Here is a 21,592-nt window from a genome sequence, read left to right on the forward strand (position 1 = left end):
AAAAAAAAAAAAAAAAAAAAGAGGGAACTTCGACGGGGGATGCAAGGACAGCTTGATGCTTTCATGGGGGAAATGAAGGAAGAACAGAAACAATTGAAGGAGGAGGTATATGCTGAGCTACGACAGCAGAAGTATGAGGTAAGCACTAATGTGATGGAGTGTAAACAGCATGTAGATGACCAGTTGAAGACAATTAGTGAGGAAATAGTGACGGAGTGCAAACAGCATGTGGACAACCAGCTGAAGATTAGCGAAGGAACAGTGACAGAGTGCAGACAGCATGTAGACAACCAGCTGAAGATTAGTGAAGGAACTGTGATAGAGTGCAGACAGCATGTTGATAGCCAGCTGCAGCATGTAGTCGTCCATGTCAAGATAAGTAGTGAGAAAATTGAGGCTGTAGAGAAATACTGAACTGCTGAGCCTCAGGTTAGTGTACAGGGAGCATATGAAAGGAATGTACGGTGTATGGTGAATGTTGACGGATCCTAGGCATCTAAAGATAGCATTACAGGGTTGAATATCAAAAGGTGAATCTTGACGGATCCCAGGCATCTAAAGGTAGCAACACAGGGTTGAATAATCAGAATGCAGACGTTTTAAGTCCTGGCCTTAATTATGATGCCCCAGTTTTTAGGCCCCAAACCAGTGAAGTGCATGGCTATAACGGGGCCCCAGTTAAAAAGAAACCTCAGGAATTTGATGGTAGATTATCTTGGGAAGCCTATCATGCACAGTTTGAGTTACTTGTGGATCAGAATGGTTAGGCCGACAGGCAGAGGGCATTGCATCTTGCTACTAGCCTTAACCCTACAATGCTTACGTCGGGTAAATTTCCCTGTACGGCGATTTATTTATTTGCTATTTTGTTATGATAAGAGCTTTGGAGCTGTCCTTCCCTATACCTTCAATCCACCCTACCCCCTACCTACATAGGTAGTGGTGAGGTTTCATCTCGCATTTATTACCATGATATTTGGGTTTAAAGTGTTTTTTACCCGACATTGCCCCTTTTTTCGTTTCCCCCATTTCAGGCCAGGGTGATATGTGAGGGAAGCCACCAACCTAGTCTTAAGCTTCAACGTCCCAAGGAGGGGCCACCAAGCCCAGTGACAATTGAGCCCATAGTTAGTGTTTTTTATTTTAATGTTCATGTTATAAAAAAAAAAGTATTTTTTTTTAGTACTTCCTAAATAAATTCAGGTAAAATTTATTTTCTTACCCTGATGGTTATTACTAAGTATGAAGGAAGTATATGAGTTACTTTTGATATCTGCGGTCAAATTTTATAAAAATTTTGTCTAAGTATTTTTTATTAATTTTCCAAAATTGGGTAAAATTCTCCTGGCGAAAGCAGTACTGTGAGGATAATAACGTAAGCATTCCAGGGTTAAGGGTGCCGCAATGGAAATTCTGGGTCAGATGTCAGTGTTGGAGAGGAACAGCTATCAGTCCCTAGTAGAAGTGCTGGAGTGCAGATATGGAACCATGTACCAGACTGAGGTGTACAAAGCAAGATTCCAGGGCCGTGTATGGGCTCGAGGAGAATCCCTACAGCAGCTTGCTCATGACCTGGAGAGTATGGCATACAAGGCATACCCTGGAGCAGCACCTAACCTGTTGGCTATTCTACTGAGGGACCAATTCATGGATGCTCTTGACAGTGCAGAGTTGAAAGTGCAAGTGAAGCAGGCACAATCAAGAAGCATGCGGGAAGCACTACCCAGGGCTCTAGAATTTGAGTCGTATGTCAGGTCCACTACATCCACCTTTCAGGCAGGTCGTAGTGCAGGATTCAAGACAAGAAAGGGGCAGGTATGTAAAAAGGAAAAATTTGAGAGAAGTTGCCGGTACTGTGAAAAGCCAGGACACAGAAAAGAGGACTACTACAAGTGGAAGAGGGAACAGGAGAAGACTGGAGGAGGCTGCTGGTTCTGCAGGAAATTGGGACACAAGAAGGAAGATCGTCACAAATGGAAGAAGGAGCTAGAACAGAGCAGTGTAAGGAAATCTTCACTTGTAACACAAGCATGTTTTATGTAGTGAGGTGGGACACTTCAGTTCCAAGTGTCCGAAGAAGGAAAAGGATGATAAGAAGAAGGTTGCAGAAGACCAGAAAGAAGGGGAATACTAGTGGAGGCTGGTGTGAAGGGGCAACCACCACCCAGCTTTTCCCAAGTAGCCCCACCACTGAGAAAATGCAAGAGGACGGCAATCGACAGTGTGCGAATAGATGGAAGGATAGAAGAAAAGAAGTGTTCTCTGGTGATTGATTCGGCCTCAGAGCAGACTTTTGTGAGGCCTGATGTGTTACATCATCGGTATCTGCCCGAGTCATGAGAACAACTGTGTGGCGTAACTGGGCACTGCACAGAACTGAGAGGACCCTTGGATGTCTGGATTGAAGTGGCAGGGCAAGAGGCTACTCTATCAGTCTATGTGGCCAACATGGAGGATCCTTGCCTTCTGGGACTGGACTACCTTATGTCCATGGGATGTAAGCTGGACTTCTGCTCCATGAAGGTGAAGGTTCAGGGAAGGTCGGTTCCCGTCACAGCAGTGAAATGTACCAGTTCAGGTAGCGAGGTGAGGGCACTCCGTACTAGAGTGATACCCCAAAATCAGAACTCTTGCATCAGTGTAAGGTGAGTGGCTCTTTTGACAGCTGTGTAGGGGTAGTGGAGACTGATATACTGTATGGTGCAAGACGAAGGCCGGGGTGATGGTGGGGAGAATGCTGGTGGAAACAGGTGCAGGTGAAGTGCTGGTTGTGGTGGCCAATTTCTCCCGTGAACTACAAATCAACGAGGGAGAAATTGTGGGACTGTGCCAGGCTGTGGACCCTGAGTGGCATCGGAGAAAGGCCGGCAAAAGAAGCTTAGTCAGGGAAGACGGGTACGTGCCATACCACCTACAAGATCTCTTCTGCCAATGCCTGGATGGTTCACAATTGCTGAAGTTGAGGCAGCTGCTGATGGAATATGCTGATATGTTTTCCATGGGAGACCTAGACCTGGGGTACACTGATCTGGTGGAGCATAGTATAGACACTGGGGATCACCGCCCAATTAAACAGCCATGGCGGAGGATGGCGTCAGCCCAACGACAGGAAATGTAGAAGGTGATGGAGAATCTCCAGTGTCAAGGAATAATAGAAAAGTTCGCAGTCCTTGGGCATCAGCAGTGGTTCTGGTGAGGAAAAAGGATGGCTCAGTAAGGTGCTGTATAGACTATCGAGCCCTGAATGAAGTGACAGTGAAGGATTCATACCCTTTGCCAAGAATTGATGACATGCTGGATGTTCTGTCAGGTGCTAAGTGGTTCTCCACCCTAGACATGAAGGCAGGATATCACCAGGTCAAGGTTGCAGAGAAGGACAAAGAGAAGACAGCCTTTTCATACAGGTGAGGATTATGGCAGTTTAGAGTGATGCCATTTGGCCAATGCAATGCCCCAGCAACCGTGTACTTGAAAGCCTGCACTGGCAGATGGCTCTGATCTATCTAGACGATATGATTGTGTTTGGACGGACCTTCGACCAGGAACCGGATACGTTGTAGGAGGTGTTGAACAGGCTCCACGCAGCACACCTCAAGCTGAACCCCAAGAAATGCTACTTGTTTCAGAAGGAAGTAAAGTACCTGGGACACATTGTAGGTGAGACCAGCGTCCGTACTGACCCAGAGAAAGTGACAGCTGTGGAAAACTGGCCAGTTCCAACTTGTGTGAGAGAGCTATGGAGTTTCCTGGGCTTGTGCACCTACCATCAGCATTTTGTAAAAGACATTGCAACGATAGCTGCAACTCTTCACAAGCTGCTGGGAAAAAGGCAGAAGTTTGCATGGACAGCAGAGACTCAGAAAGCCTTCAACGAACTCAAGCATGCATTGGCAAGCTCTCCAGAATTGCCATTCCGAAACCAGAATCAGTCATTTATCTTGGACTGTGATGCTAGTGACCATGGTATTGGTGGAGTCCTGTCACAGAAGAAGGATGACAAGGAGTATGTGGTTGCTTATTACAGCAAGAAGCTCAGCCCACCAGAGCGGAACTACTGTGTGACCTGTAAGGAGCTCTTGGCAATGATGAAGAGTCTTGATTTCTTCCATCCCTACCTGTACGGGTCAAACTTCATCATCAGGACGGACCATGTGGCACTCAAATGGGTGAAAACGCTGAAGAATCCGGAAGGACAACCGGCACACTGGCTCGGGAAGCTAGACCAGCACAATTATGAGGTGCAACACCGTCCTGGACGGGTACATGGCAATGCTGACAGCCTGAGTCGTCGCCCTTGTGATCCAGAGTGCCAGCAGTGTAGTAAAAAGGAAGATCACAGTAAGAAATGCAGCCGTACTGCAATGACAGTGCCAGCATCAGATCAAGACCTGAAGAGGATGCAGATGGAGGATGCAGATTTACAACCAGTGCTAGAGTGGCTGCAGCAGAGTACAGTGCAACCATCTTGGGAAGAAGTTTCCAGGATTTCAGGATAAGCCCTGCGACCAAGAGCTACTGGGGTCAGTGGGACATTCTTCACTTGAACAACGGACTACTGGAGCGTCAGTGGGAGACAGCCGATGGCCTCAACAAGTAGTGGCAACTGGTGGTTCCGAAGAAGATGAGGTCAGAGATCTTGGATGAGTCCCATAACCAGATCACTAGGGAGCACCCAGGAGTGAAGAAAACTTTAAGCTGGCTGCATCAGAGGTTCTACTGGATTGGCATGCATCAGGATGTTGAAGAATGGTGTTGGGCCTGTGATGTGTGGTGTGCCGAGGAGGGACCCAAGAAATGTGGTTGCACCCCTCTCCAGCTGTACCAAGTGGGTGCGCCAATGGAAAGAGTCACGGTGGACATTGCTGGACCTTTGTCGCTCACTGACAGAGGAAACTAGTATATATGTGTCGCCATGGACTACTTAACAAAGTGGCCAGAAACTGGTATATATGTGTCGCTATGGACTACTTCACAAAGTGGCCAGAAACCGGTATATATGTGTCGCCATGGACTACTTCACGAAGTGGCCAGAAACCTATGTCATCCCCGATCAAGAGGCTGTGACTGTTGCTCAGGTGTTAGTTGATCAGTTTTTCTGTCGTTTTGGGATGCCATAAGAGCTACATTCAGACCAGGGTAGAAACGTCGAGTCTGCTGTGCCCCATGAGTGCTACAAGTTATTGGGGATCAAGAAGACCAGGACGACCCCCCTAAGGCCACAGTCAGATGGGATGGTGGAGAAATTCAACTGAACCGTGAGACAAAAACTGGCCAAGTACTGCATTGATGGACAAACAGAATGGGACCAGAAATTACCTGCATTGCTGATGGCATATCAGTTTGCATCCCATGAGTCTACTGGCTACACTCCTGCAAAACTGATGTTGGACCACAAGTTACGCTTACCCGTTGACTTGTTAATGGGGAGACCACCTGGTGAAGAGCTGTCTACAGACACCACCAGCTATGCGAAGCACATTCAGGAGAGGATGGCTGAGGTACATCATCAAGTGTGAGGTGCCCTCAAGTTTTTGGAAGAGGTGTTGAAGTGCAAGTATGATGCTAAGGCAAGTGAGGTGAGCTTCAAGGATGGTGACCAAGTTTGGTTATACAATCCTCAGCGAAAGAAGAGACAATCACAGAAGCTACAAAGCCCATGGGACGGGCTTTACACTGTGTTGGACCACCTATCGGATTCGGGAAGGCAGGAGGTCTCGCCCAAGGGTAGTACATGTGAATCGTCTGTGGCAGTACCAGGGGACAGGACAGTTCAGCTGGGACGTCTCCGAGGAATTGTGTTCACCCACAGCCGAGGATGTTGAGAAGGACCAATGAGCTGAAGTGCAAGAGGATTGTGACAGTTTCCCAAGAGAAGAAGCAAATCAGGGGGAGGACCAAGACATTCCTAGAGGAGTGGACTGTGTGGAGGAGCAAGGACATCGTTGAAAGTGGGATAGAAGAAGACCTGATAAGTTGAAAGATTATTTTGTGTATAGTTAGATGTTCCATTGAGATTAAGGATTGTGTTTGTATATATTGTGCAGTTTTGTCGGGACGACAAAGATCTAGGGAGGGGGTAGTGTTAAGAAGCGAGATTTGCCAGTTAGGTAGCCGAGATTGTTCTCGACGTTTCCTAAAGTTTACGGTAGCTAGTTCCGGTATGAGTCACAGTTGCCAGTTAGTCTGCTGCTTGTGAGCGTAGTTATTTTGTAAGTTCTGCATTAATTTTTGTGCACATTTTCTCTATAATGTTTTATGAAAGTGATTACTTGTTAAATCATGTAATTTAAGTTCGTATGGTTAAAGATTTAGAGTGTTATGTAATGTGAGACAACTCTAGCATGTTTTGATGTGTCTGAGTTGGTAAATGTGCTCTTTCTCTAGAATATACCAGAAATGTGGAAAAATGTAGGAGTTTCGAGAGTAATGCAAGCTTATATAAGATGGTGTGGAGACTCAGGTTCAATCGGGTTTCAGGTCAGTTGGAGTGAAGTGCAGTCGGTTTTGGTGCAGTGCTGTTAGTGAAGTTTGTGAAGAGTTGCTGGCAAGCATTATGTGTAATTACTGTCAGTGAAAATTATTTTCGATACTGTGTAATAAGTGAAGTGTTATCAAGCGTTAAGTGTACTAACGGTAAAGTGTTGTCAAGCTTTAAGTGTGACAGCAGTAAAGTGTGTATTGCTCCAGTGCTTGTGAGAACAGTGAAGAGAAACTGGAGAGCATTAAGTGGAATTACTTGGAAAATAAAGACAGTGAACTTTAAGGAACCAGTGTTTATTTTTGCCTCAGCTGATCTTGTGTACTGTACACCTAGGGCTGATCATAGGAAGAACAATTCACTGGGCAAAGTCCTTCCTGTATTGTACTACTGCTGTTGAAGTCTGTGGCAGTGTGGGATGAGGACGTAACAATATGAAGAAAATCATAATACATCTTTTACACTTATACTTCAAGGTAAAACATGCCCATCACATTGACTTGATATTAGTTCATTGACATTTTGTTGTGTTAATGAGAATATATATAATTCTGAGTATTTAATATGCATAAACATCGGTTTTCAGTCCATGCTGCTTTTTCCCACAAAACTTAGGCTATTCTGATGGTTTTTGATGATTCATTCGATTTTAAGCACCGCTTCCGTCGGAAATGACCAGATTTTTATATACCCCCCCCCCCGTCCCCCGGCAATAATAGTGGATCATTGGGGAATCGGGAGTTTTAGGGAGGGGAGAAACACAGAAATGGTCATTTCCGAGTGAAATGCTGCTGATAATCGAATTAATGATGCCAAAAACCATCGGAAAAACCTAGGTTTCGTGGATAAAATACGAAGCTCAAACCTATGCAAACCCTAACCTAAAATCTAACTGAACCGAACCAAACCTAACCTAACCTAACCCAACCTAAAATCTAACCCTACCTAGCCTCAAACCTAACCGAACCTAACCTAACCCAACCTAAAACCCTAAGTCTGCTAATACCAAGTCGGTTCACCTTCCGTGAGAGCGCAGGGAGGCGTGGCTTGTGTGTCGTCAGCTGTCTTAAATAACAGAAAACGTATAAAAGGGCAGACTCAATTTAAACATTTATGATAAGGGAAAATGAAGAAGGGGAAGTGTGGACTCATTTAACCCTATAATATAGCAGTAGGTTCCCTCACACCCCTACACCTTCCTTCACACATTTCAGTCCCTTCCCTCACTTCTCCGGACTGAAAATGTGTCATGGTCAGATAAGTGGAGCAAGCACACACTCACCCCCATGGTCAGACGTCAACTGAACACTGGGGTTTCATGCAAGAACCAGTTGACGTCACTCTGATGCTCCGCCCCCCGCGCGAGCTTGGAGCTGTTTTAGAAGGAAGTGATCCGACTTGGAATTAGTAGATTTAGCTAAAACCTAACCGAACTTAACCTCAAACTTAACCTAACCAAACCACACCAAATCAAACCTAACCAAACCTAACACAACCAAACCTAACATAACCCAACCTAACCCAAACTGAAAGTAACCTACTATTCAAACCTTACATCTTCTTACCTTACTCGTCAGAATCTGTGTCCTCAGTGATGCCAGGGATAGCAGGTGCAGGTATTGTGGTAGGCCTGGTGCAACCACGAAGTGGGGGATACAGCTTCGCCACCCCCTTGAAAATGCTTGAATCGTTGTTTTCACAGCAACTTTGAATTATGAGACCGGGAACCGAGGGACACATACTGCACTGGACCGCCACATCTACTCTGATTTTGAAATGAAAGCGGGAGGTAGTGGGTGGAACAGCACAAATGATGACTGGCTGCAGGATCTGGTGACGGCTGTGATTGGCTCGCTTCGCGCCGGCGTCGAGAGCTCAGTTTGAACCGAATTTCGTTGAGCCAGCAAGTTATCCAAGCTGGGTTGGAAGGGGCAGGGTGGGGTGTGGGTACCCAAATATTATTATATTTACCTTAAAGCGACTGACGTATGTAAGGAAAATGTTGATGAACTTGAGATGAGTGTGCAGAACTTAATAATATTGACAGGAATGATTATGGGCTGAAAACCGATATTATCCTTAATATGTACACATAATTGCATATATATATATATATATATATATATATATATATATATATATATATATATATATCACAACATTTAGACAACGTTTCCGAATAATATTCCAACATTGTTGTAATATAACGTTACAAGTAAATGTTTTTACAACGCTGTTGCAACGTTAAAACTAATGTAACTTATAAAGAACCTTCCCACAAAGTTGTACATACGTTGGTATGTTTGCTGGGTATAAAGGTAGACAGTTTACCTTCAAGGTGAGTATGGTCAAATGAAACCCCCCTTGATGTGGAAGTTTACAAGGAATTTTTGTAATAAAAAAAAAAACTGCTTGTACTCACCACAAAAAAGTGGGGTGAATTGAGACACAATGTTCGGGTGAACTGAAACAGGTTAACAGTTGCTTGCAGTAATCATAATATAAACTGAAAGAACACCCTTGTAATTATTGTTTAATACCACTGACATCTGAAGCAAACTAGGATCATTTTAAACAAAATGATATCCTTTGTGGATAGATATATATTTTCTATGGGAAATATTGATTTGTGATATATAAAAAGGGGATCCTATTGCTACATAGTGGCATGGGAAGAGTTTTATATACTGATTACTATGCTTCTCCCTAGCATTTTTTTTTTTAATGTGTCCGACTCTGAGCATAGGCTTCACAGCCCGTTCGCAAGGCCCAGTAGTCCATCTACATTCCTTACATCATCTCATGTCACCATTTCGGAACTAACACCCACCATCCATATTGAGTACATGCTAGGGCTGTCACATACAGGACTGGTGTACTGGTATTAGCGGGGGTATTTTTTTTGACATGTTGGTGGGCCTTCTGGCAGATCACTAAACTCTGCTTCAATGAAATTCAAATCCTTAAACTGTTCCTTGCCCTAGCCAGGATTCGAACCTGGGTACATTAGGACAGCAGGCCACCTATCTACCAATTCAGCCACCATCACCCCTATTATACTGTCTTTTACATGCTTTTTAAAGTCTGCGGAAACTTTCACCGTCCCCTTATTTCTTATTTTTTTATTTTTGTTTACGTGTCCGACTCAGGGCAAAGGCTTCAGGACCTATTTTCCGGGTCAGTAACCTATCCCAAGGCCCAGTACATATTACCACTTCGGTGCTGACACCCACCTCATACAGGATTGGTGTACTGGTATTAACCCGCCCCGTCCCGGAGACGTGAATTCACGTCCTCACATGATGTGCACTCATATCCCGGGGACGTAAATTAACGCGGCAACATTGCAAAGTCCCTAATTTGCACAATTTTCAATTTTCGCGAGTGATTTTTGGCACGTATACACGGGACACCTTCCTCTACAAGATGCCAGGCAAGGACAGTGCCTTACCCAGCATGACCTCTTCCCCCCCCCTGCATGACCTTTTCTCAGCAATTCACCCTGTTATCAGTGACCTGGCCAGTAAAGCCATGTCATGCCACAGTACGAAATTCAGGGCCAGAGTGATTCCCCAATCGATGACAATGTTGAGGACAAACATTAGAGGAAGAAACAGTCAGAAATGATGATCAGGTAATGTGGCAAAAAAAAGATCAGGAATGGTGATGAGTTAGTGAGTGAAACAATGCTTATAATGCCTATATTACCGTTTGAAAACCAATATACTCTCGTACTACATATAAATTCGTACCAAATAAATAAATAAATATCGTTTATGAGTGGTGTAGAATAGTTATCCTCCCATAGAACTCGTTTTCTTTGCAGCCAGCCTGATAGAAGACCCTGTAAGGTAAGGAAGTACTCCTACCTGGATCAAGTATTTTAAACCTCAGGTGAGCGATATCTCTATGAATTTTCGATGTTTCTCACCAAAAGCGGATGTTTGAACCAAAAAAAAAAAGGTCCAAAAATGTCGGGACTGGGGCGTACCACTGCCCAGAAAACGTCGGGATGAGGCGGGTTAATAGTAAAAAGTGTGCCTGACAATACCATTGGTCCACTGATTAAGTGCACCATTTCAGCCTCTTCAGTATCATTACGTTTGTGGTAGTCATAAAGACTGTTCATTCTTCTTTCTAAGAATGTAATTGTCACACTGGTTTTTCCCTAGATTCAGAACTCTCCTTAACTACTGTATTCTTTCTTATCAATGTTCACAGCATAGAACAGTACTTCACGTGCACATGGAGACTGAAAATAGATAAAAAATTACATTAAGAATGGAAGAGGTAACATTAATTACAAGCAATTAATAAAAAGACTACACGCAGTTAGAATAAGCTGTGTGCATTGAAAACGGTGAAGTGTGTGTCTCAATTCACCCTTACAAAAAATTGTGGGGTAAACTGAGACAATATTATACTTTAAATTTCAGAAATAATAAGATATTTTATTTCTTCCTGAATCACATAAAACCTAATCTTTTTAAGAGTTCACATGCAAGAATTTAAGAGTTTTCCATAATAAATGACTTCAGTATGGCAAGTTTACAAAAAGTTTGATTTTTGCTACACAAAATTTTACTGGGATGCAATTTTGTACACCTTACAATAATGGGTGTAACATACAGTTAACTTTTTCCCACTGAAAAGCTGTACTAGCAAAATTTGTATTGGATACCCTGAAGTACCTTATCAGCATAATAGAAAAAGAATGTTCATGCATTCAACATTATAATGTTAATTCACCCGATGTAAAAGCCTGTCTCACTTCACCTCACTCGATCCTATGTCTACAGTTCACAAATACATAGAAAACCTAGGTGACGGCCAAGTTATGGAATATGATAATGATGATTTAAGAAGAGAAAGTACCTGAAAACCAATTACAGTAATTTCTCCATTATACAGCGTAATTCAGCCAAGCTCAATGTCCGTTAAAGTAAAATGTTGGAAATTGTATACTGCCCCTGATCAGCTCAATTTTCAGTGTCAAGCCAGATACTGGATTATAGTCCATCTCGAACCTCTATCCTAAAAACTTTCCCATAGTAAAAGATGAAAATTATGCATAAAATAATGACACAGTATGGTAATGAAGTAATTCAGTGCCAGTTAGCTATCATTTACAAGCTCGCTGATACACCTCAATATCGGAAAATGCATAGAACTACTGGTTACATCCCGTGTAGGTGCTGGATATTGAAATTTCACCAGATATTGCTTTAACCCACCCCGTCCCGACCAATTTTCCACCACTGTCCCCCCCCCCCCAATCCTGACCAATTTTTGAAAAAAAAATTTGGGGCTCAAACCTCCACTTTTGATGAGAAACATCGAAAATTCATAGAGAAATCGCTCACCTGAGGTTTAAAATACTGAATACAGGTAGCAGTACCCCTTACCTTACTGTGTTTTCTATCATGCTGGCTCCAAAGAAAATGAGTTCTATGGGAGGGTAACTATTCCAGACCACTCATAAACGGTATTTATTTATTTATTTGGTACGAATTTATATGTAGTACGAGAGTATATTGGTTTTCACACAGGAATATAGGCAATATGAGCATTGTTTCACTCAACAAACACATCAACATACCTGACCTTTTTTGGCGACATTATCTGATCATCATTTCCGACTGTTTCTTCCTATAATGCTATGTAAACTTTGTCCTCCACATTGTCATCGATTGGGGAATCACTCTGGCCTTGAATTTCGTACCGTGGTATGACATGTCTTTACTGGCCAGGTCACTGGTAACAGGTGAGTTGCTATGACAATGGCATGCAGGGGGGGGAGGTCATGCGGGGTAAGGCATTGACCCCGCCTGGCATCTTGTAAAGGAAGGTGTCCCGTGTATACGTACCAAAAATCACACGCAGAATATGAAAATTGTGCAATTTAGGGACCTTGTAATTGCTGCATGTTTATATACGTCAATGGTCACAGTGACAAAACGTGCGGACATATATATATGTCAACGGGAGTCAGTAGGTTAACAGACCAGAGTCAGCAGCACTGGATAATGTGTTGGGCTGGATGATGGGATGATGGATAACAGAGTTTACTGTATGACACCTCCATGGAAAAAAAAAAAAATATTTAGCTATAAAAAAGTCATGAAAAATATATCTTTTTCGTTCATCACAGTATATACTTAGAGCTATTACAATTCATATCCTTAGCTCTACCCAACCCATGTGGACATAAACCAGATAGTACGAGTACACGGTGGGCTGGGAAGTTAATTACAGTGTTCTAGAGGTTGGTTCAGTGAGTCTTGCAAAATTAATGGATCACAAAAATTATTTATTACTTTATTCCTAATGGTGCTCAAAAGATGGAAAATTTTAAAATATGAATATCTAAATTTGCTCACTCCCTTTACCATAATGTGCTTGAGGACATGCTTTTGAAACTCTCCAAAGAAAGTCGTGTACGAATAGGTGATGCCTTTTCCCTATAGAGAGAAAAATGCATGGTGACTAGGCATATTCAATGAGAGTTTCAACTAAAATAGCTTCCTTTGTTGTTTACTTGTTCTTGAAGTACAGTATGGAAAAAAAAAAAAAGCTCATCTGCATAAAAAAATGTGCAGTTTTCCATGACTGTTTTTAGAGGTCATGGCTGATACCTAGTAACATTTTTCAGAGATGAGATAATCAGTTCACTGACAATTATTTTACTATTTTTAGTGACTCTCAAGGGGCGCTTTTGGCCCTGGACTTTTAACTCTTCCGATACCTTAGTTTTAGCTATTTTGGAGTGGCTGTTCCTCATTCATCGTCGGGGGTAGAGAGTGAATTTTTGCTGGGTTCCCGCACATGTTGGTGTGGTAGGCAATGAGACTGCGGATGCATTGGCCAAGGCTGCGGCTACTCAACAGCCCCCAATAGAATATCCACTTCCTGCATCTGATCTAACACCTTACTTGCGAGACAGAATGCATGTGTGTTGGCAGAGACGCTGGAATGGTGTTGCTCATAATAAGCTGAAAGAGGTCTTTCACAAAGTGGTTATGCCAAGGGTTCTCCCTTCCATGCCTCAGCGATTGGAGGTAGCTCTTGCTAGGCTTCGCAATGGGCACTCTCGGCTTACACATGGGTTCCTGATGAGTGGTGAGACTCAACCGTACTGTGATGATTGCTTTGTTCTCCTTACTGTCCGTCACTTGCTGGTCGAGTGTCTAAGTTTGGGGGACCTGCGTCGGAGATTCCTCCATAAGCGTACAGGGTTAGATAGTGCCTACTGTCTCTCCTCGATGCTTGGCGGAGACCATAGCAATTTTACTGATGTTTTTGGTTTTCTTCAGCAGTCGGGCCTCCTTCCCCTTTTATAAGTAATTGTTTTTTCTTTTAACTATTCTTTTAATATTTTCAGTGTTTTATTTCTAGAAATAGTTATTAACTTTATATCGATTATGCACTTTTTATTTGCCACGTGTTTTAGTTTTTTGTCCGGCAGCATATGACCCTAGCAGTTGCGCCGCCAGTTTCTGCTACAATCAATCTCTCTCTCTCTCTCTCTCTCTCTCTCTCTCTCTCTCATTTTTCTATAGGATCGATGCCCTCACCCCTCAACTCTGTTTGTGCGAAAGGTTTGTTGGCACGGGAAGAGGATTAATATAATAATAAATGAGGAAATACTCGTTTATGCAGGATGAGGGAAACGAATGAGTATGTATGCTACATTAGTAATGGAAAGTCAAATAGGTGTAAAGAAGAGAAGGTTTTATAAGAGAAATATTTTTATTGAAGTTGTCAGAAATGGTCACAAAATATGAATAAGATATAATTACACAAGAGGGTATTAACACTGTCATTCCACTACAGTATTGCATTTTATTACATCTCCATTATGTCATCACTGCTGCTGTCATCACTGCTATTTATTGTCACTTTACTCCTGAATAAGGTTTTCCCTTGCTACATCTTTTTACCTTTATTCTTCTTCTTCATTTCTTGTGTGTTGTAAGCATTTTTTCCAGTCAATTTCTGTTACACTTGCAATGGCAGCTTTGGTTAATTCTTTCACCCGTTTCATAGTTTGAATGCTATTTGAATTACTTTACATCTGTTTTCACCTTCGCCCAAATGAGTTCTGTTGGAATCAGCTGACAGTGGTAGGGGGGACAATCTTAAAACAGTTTGTCCATGAGTAGCTGCCAATTCATCAGTTTCATATATTTGTCTGTCTTTGTTATACTTACAAATTTTCAATAGTTCTGCTCTGGTAAGGAATGGGTCATGAGAAGTGTTGTTCTTGTTTAGCCAGTCTATTACTTCGTTTTTCCGGCTGCTACACGTTGGTGCCTTGTTTATTATTCTGGAGTGGTACGAGGCATTGTCCATGATAATTACTGAACTGGTTGAACGGTTTGGCAGCAGTTGTTCTTTGAACCAGTTTTCAAAGGTGTAATGGTTCATGGAATCTTGGTAATATCCTTTATTGACGTTCTTTGAGCGAAACATCAGTAGAGTATTTGGCACAAACTCAGTCTCTCCTCCAGCATGTACACACTCAAAAAAGAATCGTTACACCTACTGCACGATACAAACTGACACCACGAATGAAACGTTTGATAACTGCCTTCTTCCAACCCTACCGAGACAGCTGGATTGTTCAGTACGAAACTCATCGGACCTCCCTGTAACGGTAATTTTTTGAGTGTGTGTACAATGACAAAATGGGCACCTTCACCCGATTTGGTTTTAGGCCCCACAGTACCACCTTTTAAAGTCCAACACGTTTCAGTGCATTCACTTTGATTAAACCAGGTTTCGTCTAAACATATTTCAGGTCTGGGGCTGGCACTTTTCCTGTTCTTTTCAGTTAATCTCAAGCACTTGTTTCTTGATGTCATTATGTTATTACGTTCCAGTAGAATTTCTCATCCACTTGAAAATTTCTTGTACATGAATCCTAGTTCTCTGATGACCTTCCAATGAGTAAATCTTACACCTTAAAATTTTATGGGGAGCTGCTTCACTCTCTCCAGCAGCAAATCCAGATTTGGCAGTTCACCTGGGTCATAAAAAGTGAGAATTTCTCTTCTTATGCACCCTTTAGCAAAACTGTCCAATTTAGCCATGATGGTGTGTGGAGTGGCCCATTGGGGAGGTGACGAAATTGGGAAAGGGTCACATTTGGCGGCTTGTTCTTTGATGTGGCGCTGCAGACTCCCGTTGCATGAGCGATCCTCTCGTCAATCTCGAATGTAGACTGTGCTCCCCACTGGTGCTGAAAGTACTGATGAACATTTATAATCATGTTATTGGTCTGGCTTCTGATTCTATGTGGCCTATTTTTGCCAATGTACATTTGCCATGGCATCTTCAGTTCCTGCCGAAAAATAAACATTTATGTATAACGCAGCTTCATGAGTAGGCCTATGGACATAATTCAAAAGCTTATTACTTAGCTAAAAAAATAATAATATTAATATAATAAGAATAATTTAACAGTACATATGGACAAGAATATGTAGGAATCTAGGGGGCTGTAATCTAAGTATGTAGGTTAATGTATCTGTATAAACATCTAGAATTTTTGCTAACAAAATGAAGTACTGTATAGGTGTCGCTTTCCCTTTGGCACAGGTCTGCCATCAGTGGAAATTGTAACTTGTTGCAATATATGTGCTCCTACATGCCATTGTATGAATCACACATGAGAAGCCTGCTACATAAAGTATGTTCATTTTATAATACACTTACCTATAATGGTGTGTACAGTGATCACCTGCAGTGCTGTGAACCACACAACAAGCACAGCTTGCACAGGGAGTTTCCCGCCAATGCTGTCCATTTCGTCTGTTTCTGGAATCTAGTTTTTACAATCTCTGCTGTTCCTTATAACTTTACTTCTTATAAGATATATCAAGGGGGTAGATTATGTGTTTCTCTTAATAAGCAGATCCTGCCAGTTAACTTTGCTTTTTATTATGCCAACTACATTTTGAGTTTCTTCCATCATTGTGCACAGATTCAAACAAGCCATAACTTTTCACTTAGATTAAAGTAGTGTAGTGTTATATTGATTCTTGCAGTTCATACTTATAATACCATACAAACAAAGCGAATTTTTGTGATAGAGTTAAAGGATGGACAACATAATTTACAGGTAGGTCCCGTTATACGACCACTCGATATACGAGGAACCAATGATACGACATGGATAAATTAGGGACATTATACCGTCTCGAAAATCCAATGATACGACTTTCAGTTTGGGGCTAGGTGGGAGGATTCTAACTCAATCATCCCAGCACACGCAGTCACCGCTGTTTTCTCTCAACCTCGGAGAGAAATAGCGGGACTGCTCAGCTACAGCATTGCCAGACGTGCGATAATTATCGCAAAATGCGATATTCTGGCACACTTTGCAATATGCGATAGATTGATTGATTGATTGTAGTAGAAACTGGTGGCGCAACTGCTAAGGTCATATGCCGCCGGACAACAAGCTAAAACACATGGCAAATAAATTGTGCATAGTTAATAACTTTTTCTAGAAATAATACACTGAAAATAATAAAAGAATAGTTAAAAGAGAAAACAATTTCTTATAAAAGTGGAAGGAGGCCCGCCTCCTGAAGAAAACCAAAAACATCAGTAAAAACGCTATGGGCTCCCCCAAGGATCGAGGAGAAACAGTAGGCACCATCTACCCCTGTATGCCTATGGAGGAATCTCCGACGCAGGTCCCCCAAACTTGGACACTTGACCAGCAAGTGACGGACAGTAAGGGGAACAAAGCAATCATCACAGAATGGTTGAGTCTCGCCACTCATCAGGAACCCATGTGTAAGCCAAGAGTGCCCAATGCGAAGCCTAGCAAGAGCTACCTCCAATCGCCGAGGCATGGAAGGGAGAACCCTTGGCACAACCACTCTCTGGAAGACCTCTTTCAGCTTATTATGAGCAACACCATCCCAGCATCTCTGCCAACACACATGCATTCTGTCCCGCAAGTAAGGTGTTAGATCAGATGCAGGAAGTGGATATTCTGTTGGGGGCTGTTGAGTAGCCGCAGCCTTGGCCAATGCATCCGCAGTCTCATTGCCCACCACACCAACATGTGCGGGAACCCAGCAAAAATCCACTCTCTTCCCCCGATGACGAATGAGGAACAGCCACTCCAAAATAGCTAAAACTAAGGGATGGGAAGAGTTAAAAGAGTCCAGGGCCAAAAGCACCCCTTGAGAGTCGCTAAAAATAGTAAAATAATTGTCAGGATGAACAAACACCAACTGCAAGGCTAAAATGATGGCTGACAACTCCGCAGTAAAAACTGAGGCAACCAAAGGAAGACTACCTCCACGGCTAAAATTGGGAAATACCACTCCAAAACCAACACCTGATGCGGATTTAGAGCCATCGGTATACACAGGCACAGAACCACCATGACTAGAAGAATGTTCTAAAAATAAGCTTAAAAGACACTGAGGAGCGACAAAATCCTTTGAACCTGCAATAGGCCTGCAGAAAGTTACCTTGGGCAATATCCAAGGCACAACCCTCAGGATCCGAACAGGACTGACAAGTACTGCCGACAAACCAAACCCCTCCATTATATCCTGAACCCTATAGCCAAATGGACGAGGCATGTCAGGGTGTTTACTCTAACACAAAAGACTACACTGTTTCGTCACACCCTCACAGACAAGTGAATCTGGAAGGCGACGAATCCGGAGCCAGCACCGTACTGCAACAGACTGATGCAGTAGATCTAAGGGGGGCACACCAGCTTCCACCAATAAGCTGGGAATTGGAGAGGACCGAAAAGCCCCAGTCGCAAGGCGAAGACCAGTATGATAGAGAGCATCTAGAGTTCTTAGTCTTGATTCTGTGGCAGAGGAATATACCTCACAGCCATATGACAGCTTAGAGGTTACAAATACCTGAAATAAATGCAAGAGTGTCCTTCGATCAGCACCCCAAGAGGTATGGGAGAGAACCCTCAATAGATTTAGAGCCTTCATACATGATGTTTAAGATTTGCCAAATGTGAGACCCATGTCAATCGACAATCAAAAGTCAGGCCCAAGAATTTCGTCTCTGTCACACAACGGAGTCTCCTGCCACAAAGCTGGAGATCAGGATCCGGGTGTACCCCTCTCATTCTACAGAAGTGCATAGCCACAGTCTTTGAAGGGAAAACCGAAAACCCTTGGAAGTGGCCCAGGCAGAAATCTTGTCCAAGGCAAGTTGCATCCGCCGCTCAATAGCAGACATGCGGGAGCCAGAAAACCATATAGCTAAGTCATCCACATAAAGGGATGAGGATACCCCAGCGGGCACAGTGTCAATGATACCATTAATGGCCACTGTAAACAGGGAAACACTTAAGACACTCCCTTGTGGGACACCTTCCTCCTGGGACAGTGGCGCAGAGAGGGTAGAACCCACACGGACCCGAAATAAACGATCAGTCAAAAAGTCTCCAAGCAACACAGGCAGGCGACCACGTAAACCAAAGGCATGAAGTTGTTGGAGGATGCCATGGCGTCAGGCAGTGTCATAAGCTTTCTCAAGGTCAAAAAACACAGCCACAATATGTTGCTTGGAGGCAAAAGTTTCACAGATTGACCCCTCGAGCCTGATAAGGTTGTCTGAAGTGCACCGTAATTTACGGAAACCACTCTGCGACGGAGAGAGAAAGCAACCCTTCTCCAGAAACCACATAAGCCTGACACTGACCATCTTTTCGAACAGCTTGCACACACATGATGTTAAAGTGATAGGGCGATAGTTGGAGACTTGGGAATGGTCTTTACCAGGCTTGGGAAAGGGGAGGACAATACCCAACTTCCAACTCCTCGGAATAGAGCCCTCACTCCAAACCCTGTTAAAAATGTCCAATAAAAACTGAAGTGAATCAGTCGGAAGATGACGCAGCATAGTGTATGGAATATCGTCGGGCCCAGGAGCAGTGTCACGACACTCTGAAAGGGCAGCACGTAGCTCACGGAGGCTGAAATCTAAATTATACAGCTCTCTGCCACGAGAGTGAAAGTCAAGACCCAGCCTCTCCTGATTCCTACGAAAGGTGGCAAATGGCTGAGAAGGATCCTTTGTGGAGACAGCGTAAAACTGATCTGCAAAAGCAGAGGCTACTGCATCTGGTGCAGACACAAGTTCTCCGTGAAGGCACAACACCGGAGGGGAGGGGGGCGAAAACCTACCAGAAATCTTGCGCACCTTTTTCCATACCACAGACATTGAAGTTGAAGATGTAATTGTAGAAACGTACGACCTCCACGAGTTACGGCGAGCATTCTTCATGACCCATCTATAATGAGCACGTGCTTTGCGAAACTGTATTTTTAGAAAAACAACATTACTATTGGCAAAATACCGACGAGCAGCTGCTTTGTAAGTTCCCTTTGCTATGGAGCACTCATAATTCCACCATGGCACAGGTCTCCGGGAAAAAACACCAGAAGTCTGTGGGATAGAATGAACCCCTGCTGAGAAAATGGTCTTAGTAAAATAACATTAGCCATCATCGATAGTTGAAAAATCAGTAACCCTGTTGGCAAATATACATAGTTCCTCAAGAGAGACCAATCAGCCCTGTCCAGACACCAGCGTGGCAGATGGGCTACAGGAACAGAGCGAGTAGGCTGGACTATTACAGAATAATGGTCACTACCATGTAGATCATCCAAAACCTCCCAAGAAAAATCAAGGGCACAGTTAGAGGAGGAGATGGTAAGTTCAGTGACAGAATACTTGCCAGTCTGAACATGAAAATGGGTCAGCCTTCCATCATTTAGGACAACCAAATCTAAATCCCCAATCAAAGAGGCAAGAAGATCACCCCGGGGATTTGAAAGTGAGTCACCCCACAAAGGATGGCGGCCATTAAGGTCACCAAGGAGTAGGATTGATTGATTGATTGATTGCAAATAATTAAAATCTGGCGGCGCAACTGCCAGGGTCATATGCCGCCGGATGACAAAGTAAAACGCACAGCAAAATAAAGAGTGCATATTCAATTTAAAGTTAATATCTGGTAGTAGGAACAAAACACTGAAAAATAATAAAAGAATTGTGTATAAAATATCAAGTACTTATAAAAGTGGAAGGAGGCCCGCCTCCTGAAGAAAACTAAAAACATCACTAAAATCGCTAGAGGCTTTGCCAAGCATCGAGGACAAACAGTAGGCACCATCTGCCCCCTTATGCCTATGGAGGAATCTCTGACGTAGGTCCCCCAGACTCGGACACTCGACCAGCAAGTGACGGACAGTAAGGGGAACAAGACAGTCATCACAGTACGGTTGAGATTCACCATTCATCAGGAACCCATGTGTAAGCCGCGAATGCCCAATGCGAAGCCTAGCAAGAGCCACCTCCAGTCGCCGAGACATAGAAGGAAGAGCCTTTGGCACAACCACTCTCTGAAAGATTTCTTTTAGTTTATTGTGAGAAACAACATCCCAGTGTCTCTGCCAACACGTATGAATTGCGTACCGCAAGTAAGGTGTTACATCTGAAGCAGGAAGTGGGTAGTCGGTTGGGGGCTGTTGAGAAGATGCAACTTTAGCTAAAGTATCTGCCCTCTCATTGCCCACCACACCAACATGTGCAGGTACCCAACAGAAGTCTATATGGCGGCCACGACGGCCAAGAAGAAAAAGCCACTCTAAAATTGATAAAACCAATGGATGGGATACATTAAAACACTTCAGTGCAGACAAAGCACTACGAGAGTCACTAAAAATCACAAAAACGGATTGGGGGAGAGTAAAAATAATTTTAACAGCATATAAAATTGCAGTCAGTTCCGCTGTATACACTGAAGTAATGCCAGGAAGGCTACCACCCCTACTATAGGAAGGGAAGACAACACCAAATCCTCCTCCAGTATCAGTCTTAGACCCGTCAGTATAGATGGGGACAGAACCCTCATGAATGGAGGCATGTTCTAAAAAGAGGGAGAGGGACACCTGAGAGGGAAGTGAGCCCTTTTTTTCAACAACGGACCTACAGAATGTCACACGAGGGAGCAGCCAAAAACCCACCCTTGAGATCCGATGAGGACAAATTGCCAGTCTCGGGACAGAGAGGGCTAACATAACAGACCGGACCCTGTAACCAAATGGC

The sequence above is a fragment of the Coenobita brevimanus genome, chromosome 33 (genome assembly GCF_032717465.1).
Source record: "Coenobita brevimanus isolate Jiangsu-jjx chromosome 33, ASM3271746v2, whole genome shotgun sequence".
Lineage (NCBI taxonomy): Eukaryota > Metazoa > Arthropoda > Malacostraca > Decapoda > Coenobitidae > Coenobita > Coenobita brevimanus.